The sequence below is a fragment of the Cebus imitator genome, unplaced genomic scaffold, assembly GCF_001604975.1.
Source record: "Cebus imitator isolate Cc_AM_T3 unplaced genomic scaffold, Cebus_imitator-1.0 Scaffold10, whole genome shotgun sequence".
In the NCBI taxonomy this organism is placed as follows: Eukaryota; Metazoa; Chordata; class Mammalia; order Primates; family Cebidae; genus Cebus; species Cebus imitator.
Genome location: NW_016107325.1, coordinates 2,765,880 through 2,783,730, shown reverse-complemented (window position 1 = coordinate 2,783,730; position 17,851 = coordinate 2,765,880). Strand labels below are relative to the sequence as shown.

At 38.2% G+C, this 17,851-nt stretch overlaps 1 pseudogene; it reads right to left on the bottom strand.

Moving 5' to 3' along the window:
* Positions 1-3,289: 3,289 nt before the first annotated feature.
* Positions 3,290-17,389, bottom strand: LOC108316835 (annotated as a pseudogene).
* Between the last annotated feature and the right edge of the window lie 462 nt (positions 17,390-17,851).

Below are 17,851 nucleotides of genomic sequence, written 5' to 3'. Positions count from 1 at the left end.
TTCTAAGTACTCCTAACTTTTTATTTCACATTCTTTTTCTACAAAATCTTACCTATGACATTAAAGATCACCAAGGACCTTCAAACTTCTGTTTCCAGTCTACCCCTCTCTTATATGTTCTAAACCCTCCTGCCTGCTTCGACATCTCTAAGGCAACTCAAAGTCAAATTAATGAAATTGCTATCTTCTCACCTTCCCTGACACCTGCCTCCAAAGCTGGCCTTCTTCCAGTGTTTCATATTTCAGTGAATTATTCCTCCCTTCCATCTAGTTGTTCTATTAAGAAATGAGGAAGAGTTCTTGGGCAGTTTCCTTTTCTTTATTCCTCTGCAATCCCTGACCCTACCTCCTTGTACATTCTCTCCATCAGCAAGTTCTGTAGTTTTACCTCTTGTCTTTTGACCCCATTTACTTCTCATCATTGCCACTGAATTAGTTTAAGCTACATATCATCTTTCATCTGATATACTGTATCAGTCTCCTAAGTGGCCTCTGTATATCTCCTCTAATCCTTCACCCACATCTGCTCTCAATACCCCAGGCTAAAGCGACCTTCCAAAGATTAGATCTGAGCATGTTAGCCCCTTCCTTAAATCTCCTCCATAGATTTCTTATTGATTTTAGGATAAAGACTCTAATCCTAAATAAAGCCTAAAACACTCTCTGTGTTTTGGCCATTGTCTACCTCTCTTGCTTCGTTTCTTACCACAATAACCCTGACTGTGTTCCCCAACCAACGGGCTTCTTTCCCGTTTTGGAAGATGCCCCACTTCCTCTTTTTATTTTTTATGGAATAAAGTCTCACCCTGCCAACCCAGGCTGGAGTGCAGTGCTATGATGATGGCTTACTGCAGCCTTGACCTCTTGGGCTCAAGTTATCCTCCTACCTCAGCCTCCCAGATAGCTGAGACTATAGGCATGTGCTACCATACCCAGCTAATTTTTGTATTTTTTTTAGAGACAGGGTCTCACCATATTGCCCAAGATGGTCTTGAACTCCTGAGCTCAAGCAATCCTTCTGCCTCAACCCCACAAAGTGCTGGGATTACAGGTATGAGCCACCACACCTGGTCCCCCCTTTCCTTCTTGCCATAGGATCTCAGCATGTGCAATTCTGTTTGACATATCCTTTCCTACCTTTAAATCACGCTCTTCTCTAGGTTAACTTCTTTGTATAACATCTATAGATTCCAGCTCATACCACCTCTTCAAGAAAGCCCCTTTTTTCCCATTAAATATACACTTTGTGTATAATTGTATAAAACTGATTATGTCATTGCCACTTTGCCCCCCCAGTGAAAATAAGATTCATGTCCTCAGCACTAGGCCCTACATACATATTTTTGAATGGATGAGTGAATGAATTACTCAATGGTTGCCATTTATTTTTATAGAATCATGAAAATAATAAGTCCTAAATGAAAATTTGTTGAACACTTTATAAATTGTTGCCTAATGTGCATCATCATTTCATCTGTTCTGAATGACTATGGCCTTTTAAAATGAGGTTTATATTTTATTGAAGATAATAGTATAGACAATTTTAGATAAACTCTCATTGTGAGGTCAAATTATTATTTCGATATTATTTTTATTTGTTTCAAAAGCCTTTATTCATTTTTTTGTCAGAGAAAAGGACAATGTCAAGGTCAACTTGTCATTTAATTACAAATTTGATCTTACAGGATTCACTACCCTAGACCCTCCCCTCTAGTCCCCAAAGTTGCATGTTGAAAGAATAAGCAGAATCCCTTGCAGTAGCCAACACTGGTACTTATCCTGGATGTAAAGTGAAATAGAAAAACAGAAGCAAAAATGACCAAGAGCATTGTAACTTTATAGTCCAACAAGCATAAACATCACTGGAACAAATAAAGTCATGGGCACCAAATTTTTTTTAAAAGCCAGGTTCAGAAGTGTAGAAAACTTAAATTGATTGCACAAGATCAGCTACTCTGCACGTGGACACGTGTGCCAATCCCAGTAAATAACCTGGAGACAAGCATCCTTAAATCCGATTAACTATACTGAATGCATAATTCAAAGTTTGTATTTACCCATAACCTCTAAAACCTAGAATATAAGATTATTTCTTTTCACTGCACCAAGAAAATCCACTGTAATGACATGAGTTAGTCACAGTTGGATCAACATTACTATACCTAAGACTTAAGAAACCTTTTTCACTATCCCTTTCTATGGAAATGCTTACCTACTCAGTTCATTCACTAGCTACATTAAAATGATATTTACTATCATGACTTTTTCTAAACTCAAATGACATTTGTGATTAACTGTAATACAGCTTTCTCAGAATGCCCAAATAGAAAATATTTTGTTCAGTGTTGTGATGGCTGTGACATAACACTAACAGAATATAACTAAATTAGTTATTCTGCCACTACTTCAAATTTTAATTGAACTTTTGATCAAACTTTAATGGATAGTCTCATACCTATCTGCGAAATTCTTTGTGTTATAATTACTTTCAATACTTTAAACTGTAGCTCCTATCAGAGTTTTACAGTGTTCTTTCCTATATTTATTTGGGATTTTACTAAGAGAGTTAACATCATGGTGTTATGATTATAATTGCATGTAAAGCTTTTTCTAGCAGACCACTGATTAGCTCTAAATTGAAAGAAGTAATTAGCAATTCAAAAATGGCTTTCCAGAGACAGAAACAAAGCATAAAAAGCTACTAACAATCATTATGTTACAATCCAGAGGACACATGATCTACTAGAAAACTTCCAATGATCACAGCACTGTCACTTTGTCTCAGGACAATGTCTTCAGATATCCAGAGGGGAAAGAACATTGTCCAAAGATGTGGTGGAAACTTCAGTTAACAGAGAGATGAAGCCTTGAGAGCATGGAATATATCTACATATTGGGGAACAGGGCAACACTGTGGCTGGCTATAAAAGACCACCATTTCTCCCTATGGATCAATTCTCCCTACAAAATGAACTGTGACTTAATTATTGCTTATTTAAAATTATGTTTTTACAGAGCTATGTGGTAGCTGATACAGAAAAATAATCATGTAAGGAAGCATTTATTTGAGGTTACTATAAAATCATACAAATAAAATATGTATAAGCATAAATCCACATTGAGTCATAACACAGATAGCAAAGGACAAAGTAAAGACAAAGAAAACTAATTGGCAGCTATATACAGTTGGACACAATTGTGTCTTATACACTAGAAAGTCTTTTACAAAATAATCATTTTAGATCAACAAAAGACCAATCTTCAATTCCATCCTGCAAGATAGGTTACTTTAGCATTTCCTCCTGTTTTCTCCAATGTCCTCCTTTAGTGTGCCTGGTATTTGTTTTGGTGATTGCCACCCCCTTGAGATGCCTTGCCATAAGTGCTCTTTTGGCCACTATATTCTGCATACACCTGTCCATAGTCATAGTTCCTATAGTTATACCCAGCCCAATCATATCTACCATAGCTGCTACAGTTTTGATCACCACCATAGGCACCACTGTAATTCCCGTATCCGTGATCATAATAGTCATTAGATCCTTGATTCCAGTTATGCCCTGACCTCTGTCACAACCCCCTAGAGCCCCTTCATTCACCAGTTGCAGCACCTGTTCTTCCTTTTTGTTTTGCGGTTGCAGCTTCTATACCTCTTTGGGTTGTGCAACTTTGATTTCACACTTTCCAGAGCCAATTTGATGATAATCTGCTGTCTCACAATTTCTTTACCGGCTCTTCATCCATATATGTGAGAAAACAAAATCTTCTTCTTACATTTGTTTTTGTATCCATGGGAAGCTCAATATTTTCAATCTTTCCAAAGGCTCCAGTATATTCTTCAGTTTGTTTTTCAGAAGTATCTGGGCTCAGTCTACCCACAAAACCCTTTTGGGGGTATTCTTTCCTTTTTAAAGCTTTGGTCCTCTTGGAGTCTATCAATTTGCCATCCAGTTTGTGTTCTTTTAGTTCCAAAACATTATCAACACTAGCAGCATTTCTGAAAAGCACAAATCCAAATCCTGTTATCTCCCAGTGATTGGATCTGTTTTAATTGTGCGGTCTACAATTTCCACAAATTGAGATAAGTATTCAGTCACATTGTTTTTGCTTCTATCCCAGCTCAAACCTCCAATACACATTTTACTGTCATCTTGCTGATTCTTGCTTGCATTGATCTTGGGTCTCTCTGTGAATTCTGTTTCTGTATTTGTTCATGTCCTCCATAGTGGAGGAGTTGTCAGCAGAGAGGTGCTGACGTGCAGTCTGGGTTGCTGCAGTAGTGACAGAGGAGCATTGTACGTATTTCTGTACTTAATATGGCTAAAAGATTCACCTCCTGGTTCCGGTTTGCAATTTCTCTTTTTAGGGGTGGGGAAAGGTGTCCTTTCAAAATATTTCAGCTTTCAACTGTATAGATTGTATATTTTCACAAAAGAGGGGATGGTTATCCAGTTGTAATGAGAGAAATGGGCTTGTAGAGGTAGTTCTGACGTCTGTCCCCTCTCACACACATACTCCTGATCACCGTCTTAAGTAGTCAATGTATTTTTATTGTCTGGCTTAGCTGCTTTTTATTATCTCATATGTTCCTATTTCTATGTTTGGTGCTTTAGAGTATTACTAATCTCCAAAACAAGCATACAAACATGACTAATCCTATTTTACATATTAAAAAATTGAGACCCAGAGAAATTAAGCAAATTGTTCAAAGCCATAGTTAGTAAATGGCAGGGCCAGGATCTCTGAAGCTCCAAAACCTATATATCCCTTTCCTACTACTTTTTCATGAGCTAATTCCTGGTTTTATCATGGGAAATTGAGAGCTGAATTCACATTTGGCTGTTTCTTGGTCTTTATGACATAAAACTCAATTATAGAACTTTCTTGTAAAAAAGGTTTTTTTTTTCTTAAACTTCTATGACTCATTCTTAATATAATCTTTCCATAGTAATTAAATTTTCATAGAACTATTTGATGACTTTTTAAATTAGGCATTGTGATTTTGAATTCTTTCAAAGTCAATAGAATTATTTTGATGCTTGCTTGTTTCTAAATATTAAAAGCGAGTAATTTAAGCCTGTTAGCTCAATTAGATAGAACATGATCTTGGTATTGATCATCATACTATTCTATTGATGTCCCACAGAAAAAACTCAGTCCAAAGCTAAACCTGATGTTATGCCTGGCACACATTTGGGTTATTCTCTTCTCTAATTATGAAATGCAGCATGCAAAGCCAAGTTTCTGCTTCTACGTGATCCTAAAAAAACTGGAATGGGGAATGATTTTTATACTTGCTTTCGCTCTTCTAAAAGTTACAAGAAGAGTTTTTGTTTTCTGTTAGCATGCGTGTATTGATTCACTCATTTGTTCACTAACAAACATTTATTGTATGCTTCCTATATACCAGGAGATATATGACAAACAAGACAGAAAATATGTTTTCCCATAGAGCTTCTATTGTAGTAGGGAAAGACAGACAAGCAACCAAATAAAATAGTGATAATTTGTAAGATGATATAGCAGAGTGTTCTGAAAAAGACAGTTGGAGATTGGGGATGTTATTTTGGGCAGGATTGTCACATAAAATCTTCTGGTGGATGTGACTATTGAACATCCTAACCACTGAACTGAGAAGGTTCAGACCTGAACTATGAGAAGAAACTAGCCATTTGGGAACTACTTCCCAAGCAAATGCAACAGACCTGGAGGTAGGAATTAACTTGAGAGGTGGTACCAAGAACAGAAGGTAGGTATTACTAGCATAGTTTTTAAGGCTGGAAAAGGAGGCAGAGGCCAGACCTTGAGGATTTTAAATACATTTAATTTTTTCATCAGTTTTTTCTGAAATGATTACTGATATTACTATATTGGCCATAGAGTTAGTTTTACCTCCCTGATACTATTAATTATGTGACAGAACCATATATTACGGTAAAATTGTAGAATGGAAAGATTCCTTAGAGATTATCTAGTCCAACCCCTTCATTTTAGTGATATGGCAGTTTGAGCCCAGAAAAGTTAAGTGACTTGTAGGAGGTTAATCAGCAAGCCTGGGTAAGCTAGGATTAGAGCTCAGGCTTCAGTATTACAGGGTATGGTGTTCTTTTTCCAGAAAACTAATATAAAAAAATAAACTTAAAAGATTTTTAAATTTATGGTGTTTTAATGGCTCTCGTTACCTATTTGATTTTTAAAAAATAATAACTATTATAATTTAACCAGTATTTAAATACAGTTAATTGTTTTAGATTTGGATTATGAATATTTTATTTAAATAATTTGCCAAATTCTTATTATTATGAAAGCAGAATGATGGAACTACTGGCTTAGTGTCCATCTTTTTTTTTTTTTAATTGTATTTTAGGTTCTGGGGTACATGTGCCGATCATGCAGGATTGTTGCAGAGGTACATACATGGCAAGGTAGTTTGCTGCCTCCATCCCCCCATCACCTATATCTGGCATTTCTCCCCATGTTATCCCTCCCTTTCCTCCCCAGCCCTGCTGCGCCTCCCCTAGCCCCCACCAACAGACCCCAGTGTGTGATGCTCCCCTCCCTGTGTCCATGTGTTCTCATTGTTCAACAGCATCCTATGAGTGAGAACATGTGGTGTTTGATTTTCTGTTCTTGTGTCAGTTCACTGAGAATGATGGTTTCCAGATTCATCCATGTCCCTACAAAGGACACAAACTCATCATTTTTTATGGCTGTGAAGTATTCCATGGTGTTTCTGTGCTACATATTCTTTGTCCAGTCTATCATTGATGGGCATTTGGGTTGGTTCCAGGTCTTTGCTATTGTAAACAGTGTCACAATGAACTTACATGTGCATGTGTCTTTATAATAGAATGATTTATAATCCTTTGGACATATAAACAGTAATGGGATTGGTGGGTCAAATGGAATTTCTATTTCTAGATCCCTGAGGAATCACCACACAGTCTTCCACAATGGTTGAACTAATATACACTCCCACCAACAGTGTAAAAGTGTTCCTATTTCTCCACATCCTCTCCAGCATCTGTTGTCTCCAGATTTTTTAATGATCACCATTCTCACTGGTGTGAGATGGTATCTCAATGTGGTTTTGATTTGCATTTCTCTAATGACCAGTGATGAGCATTTTTTCATATGTTTGTTGGCCTCATATATGTCTTCTTTTGAAAAGTGTCTGTTCATATCCCTCACCCACTTTTGAATTGATTTGTTTGTTTGTTTCTTGTAAATCTGTTTTAGTTTTTTGTAGATACTGGATATTAGCCCTTTGTCAGATGGGTAGATTGCAAAAATTTTTTCCCATTCTGTTGGCTGCCAGTTCACGCTAATGATTGTTACTTTTGCTGTGCAGAAGCTGTGGAGTTTAATTAGATCCCATTTGTCTATTTTGGGTTTTGTTGCCAATGCTTTTGGTGTTTTAGTCATGAAGTCCTTGCCAATGCCTATGTCCTGAATGGTTTTGCCAAGGTTTTCTTCTAGGGTTTTTATGGTATTAGGTCTTATGTTTAAGTCTTTAATCCATCTGGAGTTAATTTTAGTGTAAGGTGTCAGGAAGGGGTCCAGTTTCTGCTTTCTGCACACAGCTAGCCAGTTTTGCCAACAACATTTTTTCAACAGAGAATCCTTTCCCCATTGCTTGTTATTGTCAGGCTTGTCAAAGATCAGATGGTTGTAGATGTGTGGCGTTGCCTCCGAGGCCTCTGTTCTATTCCATTGGTCTATGTCTCTGTTTTGGTACCAGTACCATGCTGTTTTGATTACCGTAGCCTTGCAGTATAGTTTGAAGTTAGGCAGTGTGATGCCTCCAGCTTTGTTCTTTTTGCTTAGGATTGTCTTGACTATGCCATGTGAAGTTTAAAGTGGCTTTTTCCAGTTCTGTGAAGAAGGTCATTGGTAACTTGATGGGGATAGCATTGAATCTATAAATTACTTTGGGCAGCATGGCCATTTTCATAATATTGATTCTTCCTAACCATGAGCCTGGAATGTTTTTCCATCTGTTTATGTCCTCTATTATTTCCTTGAGCAGTGGTTTGTAGTTCTCCTTGAAGAGGTCCTTTACATCCTTTGTTAGTTGTATTCCTAGGTATTTTATTCTCTTTGCAGCAGTTGTGAATGGGAGTTCACTCTTGATTTGGCTCTGTTTGTCTGTTATTTGTGTATAGAAATGCTCATGATTTCTGCACATTGATTTTGTATCCTGAGACTGCTGAAGTTGATTATCATCTTAAGGAGATTTTGGGCTGAGACGATGGAGTCTTCTAAGTATACAATCATGTCGTATGCAAATAGAAACAGTTTGACTTCCTCTTTTCCTAATTGAATATGCTTTATTTCTTTTTCTTGCCTGATTGCTCTGGCTAGAACTTCCAATACTATATTGAATAGGAGTGATGAGAGAGGGCATCCTTGTCTAGTGCCAGATTTCAAAGGGAATGCTTCCAGTTTTTGCCCATTCAGTATGATATTGGCTGTGAGTTTGTCATAAATAGCTTTTATTATTTTGAGATACATTCCATTGATACCTAGTCTATTGAGGATTTTCAGCATAAATAGCTGTTGAATTTTGCGGAAGGCCTTCTCTGCATCTATTGAGATAATCATGTGATTTTTCTCTTTGGTTCTGTTTATGTGATAGATTATGTTTATAGACTTGCGTATGTTCAACCAGCCTTGCATCCCCTGGATGAAGGCTACTTGACAGTGATGAGTAACTTTTTGATGTGCTGTTGCATTTGGTTTGCCAGTATTTTATTTAAGATTTTTGAGTCGATGTTCATCATGGATATTGGCCTGAAGTTTTCTTTTTTTGTTGAGTCTCTGCCAGGTTTTGGAATCAGGATGATGTTGGTCTCATCAAATGATTTGGGAAGATTTCCCTCTTTTTCTATTTTTTGGAATAGTTTCAGAAGGAATGGTAGCAGCCCCTCTTTGTATGTCTGGTGGTTTTCAGCTGTAAACCCATCTGGACCTGGACTTTTTTTGGTTGGTAGGCTATTAATTGCTGCCTCAACTTCAGCCCTTATTATTGGTCTATTCAGTCTTTCACCTTCTTCCTGGTTTAGTGTTGGGACAGTGCAAGTATCCAGGAATATATCCATTTCTTCCAGATTTACTGGTTTGTGTGCATGGAGTTGTTTATAGCAATCTCTGATGGTAGTTTGTATTTCTGTGGAATAGGTGGTGATATCCCCTTTATAGTTTTTTATTGCATCTATTTGGTTTTTCTCTCTTTTCTTTTTTAGTAGCCATCTTTTAATCATCTTTAATTGTACCACTTGCTGAGGTTCTTAACCTGGTGTTCTTATACCTCAAGGGGATCTACAAATACAAATGGCTTCAGAGTTTCACTAAGCCTTTGAAACATTGCACAATGTTTTACACACCTTGGTTATCATTTCAGGTTCTCCACGGAATACGCAAGATGACAGAATTAGACAAGCTTAATTTATGGAAGAGTGCTTGTGGGGGATAGTGGAGAGGGAGGAGGAATAGAAGGCAAGAGCCTTGAGACCACAAGGGAAGTCTGACATCTGTGAAAGGAGAGAGGGAAAGGAGGAATTGGTGGGAGGCCTCAGACTACAGTATAGTTCTAAGAAAGTCTCATCCAAGATGATGTGGAGTCCACAAGCAAAATTTGCTTATTGGAGGCATTTTATATTGGGCAGGAAGGCACATGCATTAGTATGTCTGCCATGCTTAGTCATTGGTTCCAAGCAGCCCTAGGGCAAGTGCTAGGCGCAATCTTGAATCCAAAGGACAGTAGCTGGGGCTGTCCATCAACTCAGCTCCTGGCAGCAGTTCTTTGAAGATCTGAGTGGTACACATTTCCAGGGCCACCAAACTCTGCTTATTTGCATTCTTTGAGGGAACTGCCTGCAGCTGTTTTTACATTTGCAAAATGTTTATGTTTCAAAGAAGTTCAGAACAACTGACTATTCAGACGCCTTGATATAGTTTGGACTTGTGTCCCTGCCCAATCTCATGTTGAAATTATAATCCCCAGTGTTGGAGGAGGGAACTAGTAAAAGGTAATTAGATCATGGGGGTGGAATTCCCCCTTGCTATTCTTAACGATATTGAGTGAGTTCCTAGCTGGTTGTTTAAAGTGTATAGCACCTCTCCCTTTGCCCTCTTTTTCCTGCTCCAGCCATGTAGAATGTATCTGCCTCCTCTTCACCTTCTGCCATAACTGTACATTTCTTAAGGCCTTCCTAGCCATGCTTCCTGTACAGCCTGCAGAACTGTGAGCCAATTAAACCTCTTTTCTTTATAAATTACTCAGTCTCAAGTAGTTCTTTATAGCAACGTGAGACTGGATGAATACAGAAAATTGGTACTGAGAAGTAAGGCATTGCTATAAAGATACCTGAAAATGTGGAAGTGACTTTGGAACTGGGTAGCAGACAGAGGTTGGAAGAGTATGGAGGGCTCAGAAGAAGACAGGAAAATGAGGAAAAGCTTGGAATTTCATAGAGACTTGTTAAATTGTTGTGATTAAAATGCTGATAATGATATGGACAATGAAATTGATGTGGTCTCAGATGGAGATTAGGAACTTATTGGGAACTGAATCAAAGGCCACTCTTTTTATGCTTTAGCAAAGACAGATAGCACTGGGCTCTGACTCTAAGGATCTGTGGAACTTTGAACTTGAGAGAGATAATTTAGGGTATCTGGCATAAGAAATTTCTAAACAGCAAAGCATTCAAGATGTGGCCTGGCTTCTTCCAACACGATATGCTCATATGCATGAGCAAAGAGATGATCTGAAATTGGAACTTCAAGCTGGCTGTAGAAATTTACCTCAGTAAAAAAGGAGCCAAATGTTAATAGCCAAGACAATGGGGAAAATGCCTTTAAGGCATTTCAGAAACCTTCATGGAAGCCTCTTCCATTGCAGTCTGGGAGGCCTAAAAGGGAAGAATGGCTTCCTGGACTAGGCCCAGGGCCCTGCTGCCCTGTGAACCTTGGGACCCTGCTCCCTGTGTCTCGGCCATTCCAGCTCCAGCCATGGCTAATAGGGTCCCAGATATGTCTCAGGCCACTCCTCTAGAGGATGTAAGCCATAAGCCTTAGCAGCTTCCATGTGGTGTTAAGCCTACGGGTGCACAGAGGACAAGAGCTGAAAGTTGGGATCCTATGCCTAGATTTCAGAGACTGTATGGAAAAGCTTGGATGTCCAGGCAGAAGTCTGCTAAATGGGCAGAGCCCTCATGGAGAACCTCCACTAGGACAGTGCAAAGGAGAAATGTGGAGATGGAGCCCCACACAGAGTCCTCACTGGGGCATTGCATAGTGGAGCTGTGAGAATAGGGCCATCATCTTCCAGACATCAGTATGGCCTGAATTTGAGACATAGAGTCAAAGGAAATTATTGTAGAGCTTTGAGATTTAGTGACTGCCCTGCTGGGTTTTGGAAAGAGCATGTATAGAGCCTGTAGTTCCTTTTTTTGGGCATATTTCTCCCTTTTGGAAAGGGAGTAATTACCCAATGACTATACCCCCATTGCATTTTGGGAGTAAATATCTCATTTTTTATTTTACAGGCTCATAGGCAGGAGAGACTTTCCTTGTTTCAGATGAGACTTTGGAATGTGGACTTTTGAGTTAATGCTGAAATGAGTTAAGACTTGGAGGGCTGTTGAAAAGGGATGGTTGTATTTTGCAATGTTAGAAGGACATGAGATTTGGGCTGAGGGGAATGATATGGTTTGGATTTGTGTCCTTGCCCAAATCTCATATTGAATTGTAATCCCTAATGTTGACGGAGGGGTCCAGTGGGAGGTAATTGGATCAAAGGGATGGACTCCACCCTTGCCGTTCTCTTGATAGTGAGTTCTTATGAGATCTGGTTGTTTAAAAGTATATAGCACATCACCCTTCACTCTTTCTTCTGATCTAGCTATGTAGAATGTGTCTGCTTTCCCTTTACCTTCTGCCATGATTGTAAGTTTCCTGAGGCCTCCCTAGCCATGCTTCCTGTATAGCCTACAAAACCCGGAGCCAATTAAGCCTCTTTTTTAAAAAACAAATTACTCAGTCTCAGGCAGTTCTTTATAGCAATGTGAGAATGGACAAATACACACTTAAATAGTTAAATTATGGCCTCAAACTATGGACTCAAATTTATTACCTTGAGTTTAGTAATCCATACAAAAATCATTGCATACTATGATATTGTTGTCGTTATCTCTTTATGGTTGATGGAGACATTTATACTTTTTACATTCATATTTATCTCAGTGAAAGCAAGGAGTTTCAGACTACTGGTTCTAGATTAATTCCATTTCTCCTTAGGAGAAGTACTGAAGTTTCACATAATGGATGATGGAAAACAAATTTCTGGGTTTATATCATCATTCTGGCACTAATTAGTTGCTTGACCATAGTAAATTACTTCATCTCTCTGCCTCACATTCCTCATTTCTAACATTGTACATAATCATTATAGTGCCTGCCTTCTGGAATTGTGGTAAGGATTCAATGAGATGATCTCCAGAAAGCTCATCATATGGTGCCTAGCACACATTATTCTTATGGTGATACGCTGTTGGGCATTGGGCACTGCAATTTGCCCCACTTGAGCAAATTCAGCACTCTAAAATGTGAACTTTGAGAGTGAATAAATGGATTAAGCTCTGATCCTAGAAGCTGCAGAAGAATGCTATGAAGACTAGCCTCTTCTAACATGTTTGAAAATTTATTTAGTAAAATAGTAGTGTCTCTGGTTTGGTAAGATTTGAGGAGACATTTATTTTTTCTTTGGGTTTATTTATATTTCTAATTACAAAATTGTGCATTATTTGTATAATTAAACATTTTAGATTTTATGTCTGTTTAAATCTGTTTTGTTTTTTTTGTTTGTTTGTTTGTTTGTTTTAAGACGGGGTTTCACCATGTTGGTCAGGCTGGTTTTGAACTCCCGACCTCAAGTTAGAGCTATAAAGATGATTTGGCATATAAGTGGATTATTTCATAATATATCATTATTGCTTTTGTTGCACATAATGTTTTACAAGTTTTCAGATTTCCTCTAGAGATCTTGTGCTTTATTGATATATCACTTTCTGTTTGGATGACACTACCTTTTCTCCTTTAACAACTTCCTTGATTTATCTCAGCCTGCTTTTTTTTTTCTTTTTGTAATTCCTTTTAAATTTCCTATCTTCTTGGTATACCTGCTTTTCACTATTTCTGCTATAAACATTTTAGTAAGGCAGATATGATAACAATTTGAAAGATTAAATAAGCACTCACAAGTTAGTCCAGTGGTAGCAAATTACAGCCCAAGGGACAAATCTGGCCAGCAGCCTATTTTTGTCATTAGTACCATGCTTTTAAAATTACACATTGGCTATAGAACTCTCATGCTACATAACTGAGTTGAGTAGTTATAACAGAGGCTGAATGACAAGCAAAGGAGAAGATATTTACTTCTACAGAAAAAGCCTTCTACAGAAAAAGCCTGCAAACACCTGATTTAGTTTCCTTTAAATAAAAAAAAGGCAGGAAGAAAAATATTCTCGAGCAAGATAGCTCCTTGAGGGTAGGAATTGTGTCTTACTCATCATTTTATCCTTAGTAGCTAACCTACAGCCAGGCTTATTTATATGAGATAGTAATCAAATATTTGTAGAATTGAGTTGACTATGACTCTACTCTACATTAATTTAAAAAATTAAATGGTTTAAATTAAAAAGAGATTTCCTCCCAGTATGTGTTTATTAAAATGGGATTGTAAAGTAAACTAGCTGGGCTACCCACTGAAGTGACCATTAGAAAATAATCTCTCTGGGGTGATTTGTAATACATTAGAAAAACATTCCTTTTGTGAAAAACCTATTAGTTTAATGGGATAATATGATTGAGAGAGACTGCTTGACCACCTGCTGCTTCTTTAAACATTTTGCTTTCTATGCTAAGATTCCTTTAAAATTTCTTAATACTTAGGGAAGGGATGAAAACTCATCAAATTACTAAACTCAAATGAATTTTCTACAAATATTTTCTGTAAGTCTATTTTAGTACCTGGTTTGGAAAAATTGTTTAGATAGTAAAACAATTTGTATGTGGCTACATATGAATTACAAAATTGATTTTTAATACTTATGTTGCTATAAAGATCAAAATGTTTGAAATGGTTATAATGTGTTAATCATTTGTATTATGCAGCATTTTGTGGGTGGCAAGTCTCATCGGTACCAAAGCAGGAGACTGAAGCCTTGGCCAGTTCCTGTTTAATAAATAGAATATGGAAAGAAGAATATAGTGAGGAATAAGTAGCATGAGTGACTAGATATTAATCTTATTGAACATTAAGCCTTGACTAAAGCCTTCTTGTACTTTACGCATGAATATCTAGGAACTTCAGGTTGCTATGGTCAGGGACTGATAGGGGACACTATGGAATGTGGTCACAAGGCAGGAGCATTAATAACTGTTGAACGTCGACTGGTGGTAATCAGCAGGGTCAACTGGTTGAATGCCAAAACCAAGCTCTCTATCACACCCACATGAGGGTTGCTGGAGGGCATCTAAAATCTCTATGGTAGCACCAGTGCTTGAGGAAGCACCTGCTACTCAGCAAACCATGGAAGGGAACATCCCCTGTCCTTGGGTGAGTCACAGAACACTCCACTCCCCCATCGTGGAAGGACTGATATCAGTCAACCCAACCCACAGCTACCGGGGGCTTAATTGTCTCTATGTGGTGCTGTGCTGTATTGGTTACAATCTGTATCTGATGTCACTCCCTACTTCTGCACCTGGTTCCTCTTGCTTAGATAGTAAGAAATAGCATAATTCTTGAAGCTTTTGTTCTTACTTGACAGGTATAACAAAGTGCTGACACATTTCGTTTCCCCCTGCTTTGGCTACTTGCAAGCCCTGGGCCCCTTGTTCCATAAACGTGTGATTTGCTTGACCCTATCAATAACTGTGGAGGACCCACCCTACTTACCCTGCCCCCCCTGTTTTGTACCCAATAAAAGTCAGAGTGTCCAGTCACTTGGGGCCGCTACCGGTCTCTGCACACTGGTGGTAGTAGTCCCCTGGGCCCAACTCTTTTTCTCTTGATTTTGATGTATCGTGTCTTTATTTCTAGAGTCTCTTGTCTCTGTACCCGTAGAGAATACCCTCTAGAACCAGCAGGGCTGGACCCTGCAGAACTTCACAGAGAAACAAACCTAGCCTTAAGTGGATAATTGCTGTGTTAAAATTGTTAAAATTAGGGAAGAGATTTCTTGTTTTCTGTTTTTAATCCATTTGTTTTTGTTTGATGAACAAGGTCATCAGTTATTAACAATTTTGCATGTACTTAATTTCTATTAAGTACTTCCTGTTGATAGAAATAATCCAAGATTTTTTTTTTTTCAAAAAATTCCTAGGCCCCTCTCTTTTAAATTCTGATTCAGTATCTGTGGGCTGCAACTGGGGAATTTTCATTTTTAGAATACAAGCACTCTGAGTTATTCACATCATGAGAGGAATTTAGGTAGTGTTGATATAAAGAATACCTGCATAGGAGTGATGTCAGCAAGATAACAGACTAGGAGTCCCATTCTTCATCTCCTGCAAAAACAATGACTTATTATCCACAGATGAAAATAGCTGTAGGAGAGCTTTAGAGTACAATGTAAAAGCTACAGCAACCCAAGGAGCACAACAACTGGGGATAGGCACATAGAAAAGCACTGGAAACATTTTACATGTGTTATCCCATCCCTTAGGCCACCACAACTCAGTGCCAAAAAGAGTCTCCTTGGCTGAAACTTTCTGTTGTATTGGAAAAGGAAAGCAGGAGGACCCCAGTAGACTTCACTATCACAGACCCTTTAGCTTTTCAGCCAAGGATCCTGACACAGTCTTTGTTGATACAACCCCCATGACAGAGGTGCATAAAGCCCATACCACTGCATTGCCCTGAGCCAGAACTGCCTTTGTGGCTCTTGGAGCTGCAGCTACTGCATTACTCCTAGCCCCAGCACTGATGCACACCTTTGCCCCTGACCTGATTCTACCATGTACCCATGGACCCAGCACTACTGCACATCCCACTCAGCAAGTGTCACCTTGCAGACACTCACAGGTGAAGGTCTCTCCCCACCGAAGCCAGACCATAAAGTATGGAAGAAATAACTCCTTCAAATGCATAGACACCAACACAAGACTACAAGGAATGTGAGAACTCAGGAAAACATGATACCATCAAAGGAAGACAATAAATTTTTAGTAATTGACTCCAAAGAAATGGGGATCTACAAATTGCCTGACAAGAAATGCAAAATAATTTGTTTTAAAAAGCATAATGTGCAAAAAGACAACACAATTAGACAACTTAATGAAATTAGGAAACAATACATAAACAAAGTGAGTACAACAAAGGAATAGAAATAACAATGAAGAGCCAAACAGAAATTCAGAAATTCTACAGCTAAATAATATAATGAATGAAATGCAATAAAGAGTTTCAACAGCAGACTCAATCAAGCAGAAGAAACAATCAGGGAACTTAAGTACAAGTTACTTGAAATTATTTAGAGAAGGAAAAGAAAAATAATGAAAAAGAGTGAAATAAGCCGTTAGGATTTATGGGCCATTTTCAAGTGAACCAATATACAAATTAGAGGCGGAGTCATAGGGAAAGAGAAGAGAAAGAACAGAGCAGAAAGCTTACTTAAAGAAATAATGACTGAAAACTTACCAAATCTGGAATAGGAAATAGATATCCAGATTTTAGAAACCCAAAGGACTTGAAATAGCTTGAACATAAAGAGGTCTACTCTGAGACACATTATAATTGTAAAAAATCAAAGACAATTTTGAAAGCAAACAGAAAAGTAATTGCATATAAGAGAATTTCATAAGTATATCAGTAGACTTCTTAGCAGAAACATTGCAGCTCAGAGAAAAATGGGATGGTATATTCAAAGCACTAAAAGAAAAAAAAAAAGGAAACCAAAATGATGCCCTGCAAAACTATTCTTTAAAAATAAAGGAGAGATAGAGTAGTTCTCAGATAGACAAAAACTGAGGAGTTTGTCCTGTTTTTTTTTTTTTTAATGCTTAAAGGAGTTCTTCAGTTTCAAACAGAAATATGCTAAATAGCCCTATAAAAGCATATGAAAGCATAAGTCTCACTAATAAAGATAAATACAGGAGAGAGATCCAAGATGGCTGATCACTAGCAGCTCGGGATTGTAGCTCCCACTGAAAGTGCAGAGAACAAGAGGACACCACACTTTCAGATCAATTTTTGTTGCTCACGCACCAGGAGATTCCCAGCGGAGGAGCCCCACGTGTCGCCAGCGCGACTCTTGAGGCCGGTGAGGCAGTTTTGCTGCTGCCTTGGAGCAGCGGTTCTTGGTGAAAAGTCAGAAAAGCACATCAATCTTAAAGCCGCTGTTTTGGCCGGCACAGTGGGTTGCTCAGATTCTAGCCCCGGGAATCAACAAGTTGGACGTCCATTCAGAAACCCAACTATAAAGACGGTAATTATAAAGACCACAGATGGATAAATCTATAACGAAGGGAAGAAACCAGCCTAAAAAGGTTGAGAATACCCAAAATCAGAACGCCTCTCCCTCTACAGGGGATCACATTTCCTCATCAGCAAAAGAACAAGGCCTGATGGAGAAAGACTGTGTTCCATTAGCAGAAGCAGGCTTTAAAAAGTGGATGATAAGAAACTTCTGGGAATTAAAAGAACTTGTTCTAACCCAATGCAAAGAAACTAAGAACTTTGAAAAAAGGTTTGACGAAATGTTAAAAATAACACACAATTTAGAGAGGAATATAAGTGAATTAATGGAGCTGAAAAACACAACACGAGAACTTCGCGAAGTATGCA